The sequence below is a fragment of the Chelonia mydas genome, chromosome 20 (assembly GCF_015237465.2).
Source record: "Chelonia mydas isolate rCheMyd1 chromosome 20, rCheMyd1.pri.v2, whole genome shotgun sequence".
Taxonomy (NCBI): domain Eukaryota; kingdom Metazoa; phylum Chordata; order Testudines; family Cheloniidae; genus Chelonia; species Chelonia mydas.
Window position 1 is genome coordinate 12,981,155 of NC_051260.2, and position 12,757 is coordinate 12,993,911.

At 55.6% G+C, this 12,757-nt stretch overlaps 1 protein-coding gene across 2 annotated transcripts in view; it reads left to right on the forward strand.

Annotated features, from left to right (window-relative positions):
- The first annotated feature begins 6,736 nt into the window (after window positions 1–6,736).
- The window catches only part of LOC114021640 (proline-rich protein 36), a 42,624-nt gene continuing 36,603 nt past the window's right edge, over window positions 6,737–12,757 (forward strand). Inside the window, exon 1 of one of the 2 annotated variants that reach the window (XM_037888139.2) lies at window positions 6,737–7,030. The gene's annotated coding sequence lies outside the window, so the exon portion shown is untranslated. Of the gene's footprint in view, window positions 7,031–7,286; window positions 7,398–12,757 lie in introns of those variants that run through there. The other variant, XM_043532938.1, reaches the window with a different exon arrangement.

Here is a 12,757-nt window from a genome sequence, read left to right on the forward strand (position 1 = left end):
CGGGATTGCACTAGCCCAAATAACGGGCTCAGCTATACAGGTGCCTAGGGTTGCCAACTGGTTGGACAAATTCCTGGGGGTTTCATCACATGACATAATCTTTAATTAAAGATTAATCTTTAATTCCTGGAGACTCCAGGACAATCCTGGAGGGTAGGTCACCCTGCTGGTACAACTGGGCCCATACTGGGGGGAGTTGTACCCCAGTTTCCAAAGGGATCGTAGTTAAATCAATATAATACTGCTTCTGGCTCTGTCTGTCTACTGGAGATGCTTGTGTCTGTATATTTAAGCAGGTTAAAGGACTAGAGTCCAGGTATGGGCCAGCACAGGTTTTAACTAACAAGTTCTAAGCCCCGTCTACACTAGGAGGGGCTCGCGGGCGCTAGGGAGGCAGCTAGCTCACGGGCAAGGTGCTAGTGCCCCTCAGTGAGGAAAACAGGCAATGCACAGCTACTCTGGCATAGCTGTGTCTACACTAGGGCATTTGCTGGTCTAGAAACGTCCCCGCTCCCCGACAATGCTATATGGGCATACGTTCCTAAAATAGACCTGGCTCAGGACAGCGGCCCCCACGCTGTTTGCTGAGCAGCCCCTGGAGTAGGAACGCTCCCCCGCAGAGGGGACGCATCAGCAGTGAGAGACGATGAACGTGTCATTCCCCACCCACCCAGATGGAGAATGGAGCAGGCAGGACAGATGCCTGATCCATGTCTGGGGGGCGCCCCAATGCCACGGTGATGGACGTGGTATAAGGACCTGTTGAGACTAGGGTTCTTCTCAGTTTGGGCCTGAGTGAGGGTGGTTGGGGGTGGGATTAGACCCTCCCCCTCTAGTGGTGGTGGGCCTGATGGGCCTGATTCAGCCCCGGCCAGCAAACCTGGCTCTTAGCCCAGGCCCCAGAGGCTCACGTGTTAAGAGCCAGAGATCCTAGGTTCAGCTCCTGAGGGGGGCATGGCCCAGTTTAGGCCTGGGTGAGGGAGGGGAGGTACCCCATGGCTTGGCCTAGGTCATTCCCAGGGGATGGTATTCTGTTAGGAGAGAAGTATCCCACAGCCCAGCCTTTGCTTGTGGAGGTGACAGGACCTTTTTGTACTACAGCTCCCCCCCTTTGCTCCTGCAATGATGACACACACCCCAGCTGAACCCACAAACCTCAGGGCTGAAGCCCAGGCCCCGCCCAAGGAGCCGAAGGAGGAGCTCCGCTAGCTGGCAGTAGCAGTAGGCTCTTACCCACTTGTGCAGACCAGCCACTGGGGCAGAAGTCACAACCCTCGCGGCCCCGCTGGTGGGTTGACAGCTCTGGGGCTGCCGCAGCCACTGCCTGCTAGGGGAGAAGCTGGTCATTTCATCCGAACGGGTTCAAACACACGGGTGCAGGGGGCGGATGGGCTGGTGGTTGCTTGAGTTGTGGCTGTTTTTAGAGATGCTCATTGTGTGGGGCTGGGGTTCCCAAAGGGCTCAGCCAGCAGCAGCTCCCCAAGACTCCAGGGCATTTCCCCCACCCCCGGCATTGAGAACAACTGTACCAGGGCCCGGAGATGCCAGGGGTGGGGGTGTGTGCGTGTCACACTGCAAAACAATCTGGGAGCAGCAGAGTAGCGAAGCAGCCCCACCCCACCTCAGTAAGGCCAATGTCGGCAGCATTCACAGCACCCCAGACCTCCAGCTAGAGCCCTGACGTGTACTTGGGGGCCCACAGTCACATTACACCTTGAGCTGCCAGTGCAGGGAGGGCCAGCTCCCACAGCAGGCCTGCTGCAGTGTGTGGATTTACACATGCATGGGCTGCATGTCTGTGTGTGTGCACGTGTGACTCGCCGAGCAGGCCTGCAGTGGGTGTGTGCACACGTGTGTGTTGCAGGATCTGACAGCAGGTGGTGCTGTCGCTTTACAAACCTGTGTGAGGGGCCCAATGATTCTGAATTCCAACACACCCCCACATACACCCCACACTCCCCCGCTGGACTCCAGGGAGGCAAATCTGGACTGTTCTGCCTTGAGGCATCTGTGGGGATAGAGAGGGTGAGGCAGGGAGTGCAGTGCCGAGAGCCGGCACCTGGCTGCGGGCGGGGTGGCCGTCTGGGTGGTGATGGGCGTGGGGGGGGCCACCGGCTGCCACCCAGCTCTCTGCATTTGGCAGGGGGCTCAGTCAGAGGCGTCTCCAATAACATGCCCCGGACCCCTGCAGCACAGAGAGACTGAGAGTACCAGCCTCTGCCGGGCAGCTGGACAGGGACGGGCATGGGGGTGGGGGAGCGTCTCCTGCAGGGTGCGGTGCCCCCTTGCTTGCCCTCCCTGCCCAGGCTGAGATGCCTGCCTCTTGGAGACAGTGGCCATGTCCATGCAGTGCGCTTGGTCCCCCGCCCTGGCATCCAGGTGACTGCCTCTTACGAGGGTGGGGGATGGAAGGGAAGAGGCAGTGGGGAAGGGATATGGGGCGGGAGAGAGGGAAACTCAAGCTATCAGGGGAAACCTTCCTAGCAGTGCAATCTCTGCCTTGGGGTGTGGATGGAACAGTCTCCCAAGGGAAGGGCTAGTGTGTGACCCCTGGGGTACAACCTGGGCTGGAAGAAACTGTCTCCTGTTTTATATGTTTAGTCCATGTGCTCTGGCAAACACAAGTCCAAGCATCATGTTGGTGGGGGCGGGCACTGCTGAGTCCCAGGGTTGAGTAATTCTCATTGAATTGCTAATTGTCATTCACTTGGCTGCACAGTGGCTGGTGATGGTTGTGTAGCATCCACTCAGCCATTCGGTCAAGTGCCTTGTTGTTTCTGGGGAGATACCTCCTGGGCTACTCCCAGATTTGCAGCGTATTTCATTAACACCATACAGCACAATTTCACAACTTTATGCACTTTAATGATACACATATTTCGACAGAACAGTGGGTGTCAGCAAATCATAACCTTTCCCATGATACCTTACATGGCCTGCTTTATATGAAATATAAAGAATATATACAAATGATGAATATGGGGCCTAGAGAGCACAGCACGCCACTCCCCCAAGGTATAGAGCAGTGGCTCTCAAACTTTTGTACAGGTGACCCCCTTTCACATAGCAAGCCTCTGAGTGCGACCCCCCCCCATATAAATTAAAAACACTTTTAATATATTTAACACCATTATAAATGCTGGAGGCAAAGCGGGGTTTGGGGTGGAGGTTGTCAGATTGCAACTCCCCCATATAATAACCTCGCGACCCCCTGCAGGGTCCTGACCCCACAGTTTGGGAACCCCTGTTATAGAGTGTCACAGCTAGAAACTCCAAGGCTTGGGACTTTTAAAAGGAGACTGGACAAAACATGCAGTAAGGACCAGCCCTGCATTGGCAGGGAGATGGACTGAGCCAGGATGATCACAGAGGGCTTTGCCCCCGGTAACTTCTATAATTCCATCCCTCTCTCCTGGGAGTACAAATTCTGGCACTAAAGACCTGGTGCCTGGATCCCATATTGCCTTGCACTGGGATTGGGAATTAGTGCCCTGACATACAACTCCTCCTATTGGGCCAGTGTAGAGCCTGCGGTTAGTACAGCCCTGTGCAGGTGCCCTTGTGTTTAGCTGACCCCTTGGACTCAGTCCCTGAGTGTAACCCCACTAAACTGAGAGCTAGACGGACCCTACTATCCTGCTGTGTGGATCCCAGTGTGCTTGTCCTGTGACTGTCTGGCATGCACCCGTGGCTATATTCATCTCATTGTGCTGGCCGTGCTCCTTCCTTGGTGTGATGATGCCATTACGCTAAAATGAATCCTGAAAATAGCGACTTTTGCTGGTGAGAGAGAGAGACAAGCTTTGGAGCTTTCACAGAGTTCTTCTTCCTGTGAACGCGCAACATCTTGTCTCTCTCGCCAACAGAAGCTGGTCCAATAAAAGATATCACCTCACCCACCCTTTTTCCTCTCATGTGAATAGCCTCCCTCCAAAACTGGCAGAGGTGCTCGGAGGAGGGGGCGGAGGGAATGAGCGGGTGGGCAGGAGGGGGAAGGGGTGGAGCAGGAGCGGAGCCTCGGGAGGGGGCAGAGTCGGGGTGGGTCCTCGGGAGGGCACCCACCGGCAAAACCAAAAGTCAGCACCAAGCCCTCATTCAGCTCTGCCGGTGCCCCTCAGTCCCAGCCTCCAGCCCCCTGCTGGCCCAGCCTTGGGCTCCTCTGGCACACAGCTCTGCCCATCCCTCAGCTCCTTGGGGGGTGCCCCTGTCAGAGCTGGAGAAGCAGAGGCAGCTGATTGAAGGAGCAGCCTCCAGAACAGCGTGCGCAGCAGAGAAGCCTGGCTGGGGGCAGGGGGTGCGTCCTGGGGTACATCCAATAATACTTCTGCCTGCAGTCTCCCATGTCCAAGGTGAGGCTCGAGCCTGTGACCTATAATCAGCCCCCTACTGCTTGAAATGGAAGGGCCGCGCCTACCTCCTGCTGCAGTTGCACAGAGCAACCACTGGGGGGGGACAACCTGGTGGGCAGGCCAGCTGTTCCATTCCGACACAGCTGGGGCTGTTCAGCAATCAGGAGTGTAGCTGGGGACTGCTTGAGCAAGAGGGGGCAAAGCCAGCCCTAGCAGCCCGGGCCCTGCTCTGGGGAAGGTGGGGCAAGTCCTACCGTAGGATCCTGCCCCCAGAATCATCCCCTCAGCACCCCAGGCACTTCAGGGCCCAGGGTTCACCCAGTTTATTTCCCCTGATTTCATAGAATCAGAATATTAGGGTTGGAAGGGACCTCAGGAGGTCATCTAGTCCAACCCCCTGCTCGAAGCAGAACCAACCCCAACTAAATCATCCCAGCCAAGGCTTTGTCAAGCTGGCCTTAAAAACCTCTCAGGAAGGAGATTCCACCACCTCTCTAGGGAACCCATTCCAGTGCTTCACCACCCTCCTCCCTACGCAGACCTGCCCACTCCTGTTTCGCCTTGTTTGCAGCCCCCAGGGAGATTGCGCTTCCATCCTGCTGGCCCCACCGCAGGGCCCAGCTGGCAGGATGCCATGGGGCTGAGCCCTTACCAGGACAGCAACAGGCTGGTTCCCTTTCTAGAGCCCTAGCTCTACATAATGGGTGGTGGGTGGGGCGGGGGAGAGGGGCAGGTTGTCTCTCCAAATTCCCCTGGAGGCTGGGGAGCAAGGAGAGATCCGTCCACAAGGCACGGGTTTGCAGCACAGTCATAAACATACTGGACGATATGGGGCAATATTGATTGTTACAGGATCTACCAGGCGATCCTGGATTTCCCACTTCCTCTGACACCAAAGCGTTAGAGAGAGAATGCATGACGGACAGACAGATGGGTGAGTGTGGGGATGGACAGAGAGATACTTGCCGCGGTGCTGTAGCCGTGTTGATCCCAGGAGATGAGAAACAAGGTGGGGGAGGGAATATCTTTTATGGGACCAACTTCTGCTGGTGGAACAGACAAGCTGCACAGAGCTCTTCTTCGGGTCTGGGAAAGGTCCTCTGAGCATCACAGCTACAGGCAAGGTGGAACAGATCGTACAGCATAGGTAGGTAGCACATACTGGAAGGAGGGGTAGTTAATAGGCAGACTGCAGGCCAAATCCGGACCGCCAGATGCTTCTGAACAGACCCTCAAATCTTTTTATTTATCATTATTGTGGTGTGAAAAATGTTTCTCTGGAATCTGGACCTTGACCAAAAAATCATTTACTACCCCTGTTTGAAGAGAGGTTTCAGAGTAGCAGCCGTGTTAGTCTGTATTTGCAAAAAGAAAAGGAGGACTTGTGGCACCTTAGAGACTAACCAATTTATTTGAGCATGAGCTTTCGTGAGCTACAGCTCACTTCATCGGATGCATAAAGTGGAAAATGCAGCGAGGATGTTTTATACACACAGACCATGAAAAAATGGGTGTTTATCACTTCAAAAGGTTTTCTCTCCCCCCACCCCACTCTCCTGCTGGTAATAGCTTATCTAAAATGATCACTCTCCTTACAATGTGTATGATAATCAAGGTGGGCCATTTCCAGCACAAATCCAGGGTTTAACAAGAACGTCTGTTAAAGAGACCGTTCAAGGCAGCATGGCCCATTAACCCCTCTGCAGTCATAAGACAAAAAGGGGCGTCCGTGGGTTACAGTTTGTTGTGATAAGCCATAAAGGCAGAGTTATGAACGGACACTCCCAAGCTCCTCTTCTGAAGCCGGCACAGGTTTCTCTTGAGATGGAGGCCTGAGAGGTCAGAGGCAGAGCAATCACCCTGTGAAAAGAGACAAGGTGGGGGAGGGAATGTCTTTTGTTGGACCAACTTCTGCTGGGGAGAGAGCCCAGCTTTCCAGCCACACAGAGCTCTTCCGCTAACAAAACCAACCCGGCTACAGCATCAGACAGACAGAGGTGCGGGGGGATAGAGAAATGGACCAATTTGTGCGCAGGGGTGGCTAGACAAAGTAGCCTGTGGGGATAGACAGGCAGAGAGGTGGGGGGGCGGGGGGATAGGTAGACAGAGAGGTGTGTGTGTGGGGAGGGATAGACAGGCAGACAGAGAGGGGTGTATGTGGGGGGGAGGGATAGACAGGCAGACAGAGAGGGGTGTATGGGGGGGGGGATAGACAGGCAGACCGAGAGGTGTGTGTGTGTGTGGAGGGATAGACAGGCAGACCGACTGTGGTGTGGGGACAGGATAGGGAGCCCCTTGCTCCCCCAGGAAGCCCTGGCAGTGAAAGGGTTACACGCCCGCTCCCCTCCCCCCGGCCCATCGATCCAGTAACCAGCTGCCCGGCGCAGGGGCACAAAGCGGCAGCACCCGCCGGCTGGCGAAGATAATTGACCAGCCCCTGGGGGTGCGGAGCGGGTGACATCACCGCTTTAAACCCCAGCCTGCCCTGCCATTGGCTAAGGAGCTAATTCAGCGGGGGGGCGTGTGTCCTCCCCGCCTGGTCCCCTCCTCACCCAGTGGGGCTGGGGCGCGACTCGGCACCGCACGCCCGGGCCGGGAGCCGCCGCCGCCGCCAGACAAAGCCGGGTTTGGGCGGGGGCTGCAGCAGGTGGCGAGAGGCGTTTCCCCGCGGATCGCAGCAGGTAACAGCCAGGGGGCCCTTTCCCTGCGGCCCCCCCCGGCCAGTCCTGGGCTCTCTTTGCCCCCCACCCCCACCCCGCTGGGTTCCCGGCTGGAGCGGGGCTGCGGGGGAGGTTTGTTTTGATGTAGCCGGGTGTGAATGTTAATCGCCCAGCAGGTGCAAATCTCCCAGCTGGGCTTGGGGGGGGGGGAGCCAGCGCCTTTGTTAGCCGGGGCGATTTGACCCACCTCGCTTCTCCCCCCGCGCTGTGTCTGGCTGGAGCTGGGCGGGGGTGGGTGGCGCCCTAAGGTGGGGCGAAAGGGCTCTAAGTGTCACCCACTGCTCCGAGCCCCTTTGGCGGTGGGGTCCTGTGTGTTTTACCCTCCCTGGTGAGTACCACGGATGGCTCAGGGAGTCGTACCCCATGGATTCCCGACAGATGACTGATATGCGGGGGGTTTCCTAGGTCGCCTTGGGGCTGCTGCTCTGCCCATCAGAGAGGCCTGGGGGTGGGAATGGGGTTTGTAATGGAGGCCCAATGAGTCTGGTTCGCTAATGCAATGGGGGGGGGGGGGAGCGCGCTCGGCCTGTGGCTGTTTAAGGGTGTGAAGGCTGGGGGGATGGGCCTGGCAGTTCTGAGCCAGGCGTAAAGCTGCACCCAAAGTGGATCTGGTTTAGCCCCTCCTGGGGCTCTTTCCAGGAGAAAAGTGCATGAGCTTTAATTCAAGGGGTGAATTTTAAACTCACCGCCAGCCCTGGCAGATGGGTGTGGAACCATGGCTAGGAAAGGGGCTTGGGAGAGCCATCCGGGGCCAACCCTCCTCGTGTGACCACAGCTCCCGCCAGCAGAAGTGTCCCAAGGAGAGACCAAAGCAACAGGCTTAAGCTAAATCTAAATCAGATGCTCTACGAGGGTTGGCAGTGATGCATGCGGGTTTGTCTACACAACAGCTGCACAGGGGAGAGGGAATAAGCCAGACCAGCATCAGTGAATTTAAAACTGCAGCTGCACTAGGGGTTATGCTGATATGAGATGACTTTAAAAAGTCACACACAAACAACTGCCTGGTTACACAGTCCCGAGCGACTGAAACAAATCACCTGGTGAAGGCCCATGGGAACACTCTTTAACTAAACTGGTTTAAACTAACACCTGAGGGACACCATCTTTAACCTACCTCATGTAGCAGAGCCCTTGGTTAAAATTGTGCATTCACTGGGCTGAATACAGGGGTAAGTGAGTGGCAGTCTCTGGCCTGCTTAGACAGGAGGCTTGCATAGATGCTCCAGTAGCCCCTTCTGGTCTTAAAATCGCTGTGTGGGTTGGCCAGAGCTGTAGGTAGTTGGATTAAATTAGAGAGGCAGCGAATCCTCGTCAGAAATTGACAAGATCATGACCAACCACTGTCTTAAGTACAGAAGGGGATTCACCCCCATGCTGTGGTCTCCTGTGTCTGGTCATTGCATTTGGGACAAACACTCCTCTTTGCAAGGAGGGGAATTGCCTAACTCACCTTGTTCTGTGAATGCACAAGGGTCTTGGTATCTCTCTGTTGGGATGAGTAAAAGACGCTCCACCCTGGATTCTGTCTGTGGATTAAATCCAGTTTATAAACTAAATGGCTGATCCATGAATAATTAGTTTATTGATTGGTTTAAGGGAGTAGCTGCCAAGTTGGAATGGGATTATTTAATTTCAACCCCACTGCTGAGAGAGACTGAGGAAGGTCCTGTTTTGAGATATCTCTTCCTCTCCACTCCACCCCACACAGTATCCCTTGATGCCAGGGAAGCTGTCATCTTGTAGGGCTCCTGATGTGAAGGCCTCTTGGGCAAGGCCTGTGTCTCTGAGCAGAGGCACCTGGGGAGCAAGAGGATCTGGTGTCTCCAGCCCCTGCCTGACTGGTATATCCTGATCTGTCAGGCACATTCTGCCCCTGAGGGGGAGGGGGCTTTGGGAGCCCACAGTAAATGCAGGAATGTCTGGCCCTGGGCCACTGGCCTCCGGACAGTCTGGCATTCTGGAACCTGTGGGACGAGCTGGGGATTAGGTGGGATCTAGCTGGTGGCAGCAGTGTGGGTGGGGTGGGGTGGGGTGGGGGGAAGGGACGGGACGGGACGGGACAGCAGACAGCACACACACCCTTTCCCCCAGGGTTAGGGGTCAGTCCAGATCAAGATTCAGCTCTTATAGGGGTGTGCGTGGAAGCTTATCCCACCATTGTTCAACTTCTATCCAACCTGTGGGTACACGGGGTCTCCAAGGCTAGCATCTCTTCTCCTCCCCCACCTTCCATGCTGTCATTGGGTGGGGGAGTTGCCTAGAATACCATAGGCTGACACATTACCATGCTTTCCCCCCTTGTCCTTGGTGGGGAGAGGGGGTTTGCCAGTTGCATAGGGCCAGAAATTAAATATTTCCCAGCATGGTCTAGGTCTTGAGATGCAGCCACCTCTGGGGATGGTGTGGCAGAATGTCTGGGTTCTATTGCCAGCACATAGCCGGATGCAGGTGGGGGGAGGGAGGGGCACCGAACCCCGTGCTCTGCCTCCATGCCATCCCCTGGCATCTTAAGGCACTTGATGCTCATCATAGAATATCAGGGTTGGAAGGGACCTCAGGAGGTCATCTAGTCCAACCCCCTGCTCAAAGCAGGACCAATCCCCAATCAAATCATCCCAGCCAGGTCTTTGTCAAGCCTGACCTTAAAAACTTCTAAGGAAGGAGATTCTACCACCTCCCTAGGTAACGCATTCCAGTGTTTCACCGCCCTCCTACTGAAAAAGTTTTTCCTAATATCCAACCTAAACCTCCCCCACTGCAACTTGAGACCATTACTCCTTGTCCTGTCCTCTTCTACCACTGAGAATAGTCTAGAACCATCCTCTCTGGAACCGCCTCTCAGGTAGTTGAAAGCAGCTATCAAATCCCCCCTCATTCTTCTCTTCTGCAGACTAAACAATCCCAGTTCCCTCAGCCTTTCCTCATAAGTCATGTGTTCCAGACCCCTAATCATTTTTGTTGCCCTTCGCTGGACTCTCTCCAATTTATCCACATCCTTCTTGTAGTGTGGGGCCCAAAACTGGACACAGTACTCCAGATGGGGCCTCACCAATGTCGAATAGAGGGGAACGATCACGTCCCTCGATCTGCTCGCTATGCCCCTACTTATACATCCCAAAATGCCATTGGCCTTCTTGGCAACAAGGGCACGCTGCTGACTCATATCCAGCTTCTCGTCCACTGTAACCCCTAGGTCCTTTTCCGCAGAAAAAACCTAGTTGTGGTTTCCAGGTATTTGCCAGGACTAGAACTAGGATTGTTGGTGGGGTGGGAATGATCCTCTTTCCCCCCCCCCCCCCAACCATAATAGGAACAACTTCATCCTATGATGATTCTTATCTGGAGTGGGCCACACCTTGGGGTGCATCTGGGCTCCCCTTCCAAACGATCCTGCCAGAGGTGGAGATGAATGGGGTGGGCACTGACCCTTTCATTGCAGTGGGGTGAGGTTTTCCCCACCTGAAAGGGGAGCTGTGATCTGGAGGAGAAATTCCTGCCAGGTGCTGGCAGGACTTGTCTCTGCTGCATCTCTCTAGGGTATGTCTACTGCACCTGCCCCCTATCGAAGTCCCTGCTGGATCTGAGGCCTCCCTCAGCATGGCACAATGGCTGTATGTACCCAATGCTGCCCTATAGGGTGACCAGATGTCCTGATTTCATAGGAACAGTCCTGATATTTGGGGCTTTGTCTTATATAGGTGCCTATTACTCCCACTCACTGTCCCGATTTTTCACACTTGCTGTCTGGCCACCCTACTGCCTTGCCACGCTCTGGAGTGGCCGAGATGCCATGTCCCAGTGTGTTGCGGAGAAGTGCCTGGCCCCCTAAACTCCACCGTGTGCTGTGCTGGATCTGAGTCTCTCTTGGTTCTCCTGATGTGTCAGAATCGGCATGCCCGATGCTGCTCAGAAACGGCCACGTATGGGAGCAGAGCTGGGAGGCACTCTTGGCTGGCTCTAGAACCTGCCTGGCTGGCTTTTGAGTCTCTGTCCCAGCCACCCAGGTGAGGTGGTCACCAATCCTCTCCCTCTGCTCCACTTGCCCAGTCAGCTGCTTAGTGTAGACAGCAGCCGCTCCCATGCATGCTCAGGCCAGGATTTAGGGTGACCCCCAGTGGTGGTGCTAGGTAGTGCAGGCTGGGAAGCCTTTGGAAACCTCTGGGTCAGTCAGCCTCACGTGTCCTAAAACCACTTCCCCCTCAACTGGAAACCAGTGTCGCAGGAGAAGGCAGCTGCTGCAGCCTGGGTTCTATCCCTGGCTTTGCCACTGGTTCGCCCTGGGCAAATCTCTCCCGCTTTGTGCCTCAGTTGCCAACCTGCAAAAAGGGGGTGAATGACATTGACCTGCTTTGGGAGGTGCTTGGAGATCCACTGACAGAAAGCGCCAGGAGTCTGAGCATGTTCTGTGAGTCCTTGTACAGGGGGCTCAGCACAGACAGAACAGAGCCCTGCTCTTGGGTGGGTGGGTGTCTCTTGCCATGAGTTCAGCTGAGAAGCCCCCGCCCCAGCCTTCAGAGCCCAAGCTGCAATTTCAAAGCCCAGTCTGTACCAGGAGTGGCCAAACGCTGATGCTCCGAGCCGCGTACAATAATCTTCAGAAGTCTTGCGGCAACCTGCTAAAGCCCTTAGACCCACTCCCCCCGTAGGGCAGAAGCCCCTAGTCGCACCACCCTGCCGCAGGACAGAAGCCCGAGCTCCCCCCATACAGTCTGGTAGGCTGAGAATGGGGGCGGCCTCTGCAAGCCGCACTTTAACCGTAAAAGAGCTATGTGCGGCTCACGAGCCCCAGTTTGGCCCCACCCAGTCTACACCGTTGTCTTTAGAGCACTGGCGTGAGCCCTGCTGGGCAGAGACGGACATGGGCTGGCAGGCTCGGTCCTGCAGGCTCCAGAATGCAGTGTAAACATACCCATAAAGGCCCCAGGGACCCTGGGGATCTTCTAGTCCAGCCTCTGTAACCCAGGCCACAGGCCTTCCCTGGCCTTTGAGGGCGCTGGAGCAGACCTAGGAAAACAACTGATCCTGATGTAAAAACTTGCTGTGAGGGTAGGTAGGCTGTTCAGAGGTTGATCCCCCACCCTGCTAACTGCAGCCGTGATGGCTTCTCAGCGATCATTGATTGAGCATCTTTCCCCGGCAAGCCAGGTGCCTGGGCAAGGGGCTGTTCCTAGGGAGTTCAGTTGAGTATCCAGCACACAAAGCCAAGTGGGGGAGAGGCAGCTCGACTTAGTCACTGCAGTTATTTGGATAAACAAAACAATCTGGCAGGGTATTTGCCTAGTCAAAGCTCCCAGGAGGATCTGTGAGATGCTGCTGAGGATCAGCAGGGGAATATTGACCCATGCCAGCATTTCTGGGATTCTCCCAGAGCTGGGAGTAGCAGGGTGGGGGATCTAGTGGCTTGAAGCGGGGGGCACCAGGATTCCTGGGTCCTCTGGGAGGCGAGTGGAGCCTAGTGGCTTGAAGCTGGGGGGCACCAGGATTCCTGGGTTCTCTGGGCAGGGAGCAGGGTCTAGTGGATTACATCAGGGTGAGGCTGGAGAGCCAGGATTCCTGGGTTCTGTTACTGGAGTGGGGGGGGAGGGGTGCAGAGCGCTACTACTGCTGTTCTCCCAGGAATCCGTGGAGTGACTCCTCGGCCTTCCCCTGTGCGCTGCTTGTGACTCAATGGCATCTGTGGGAGGG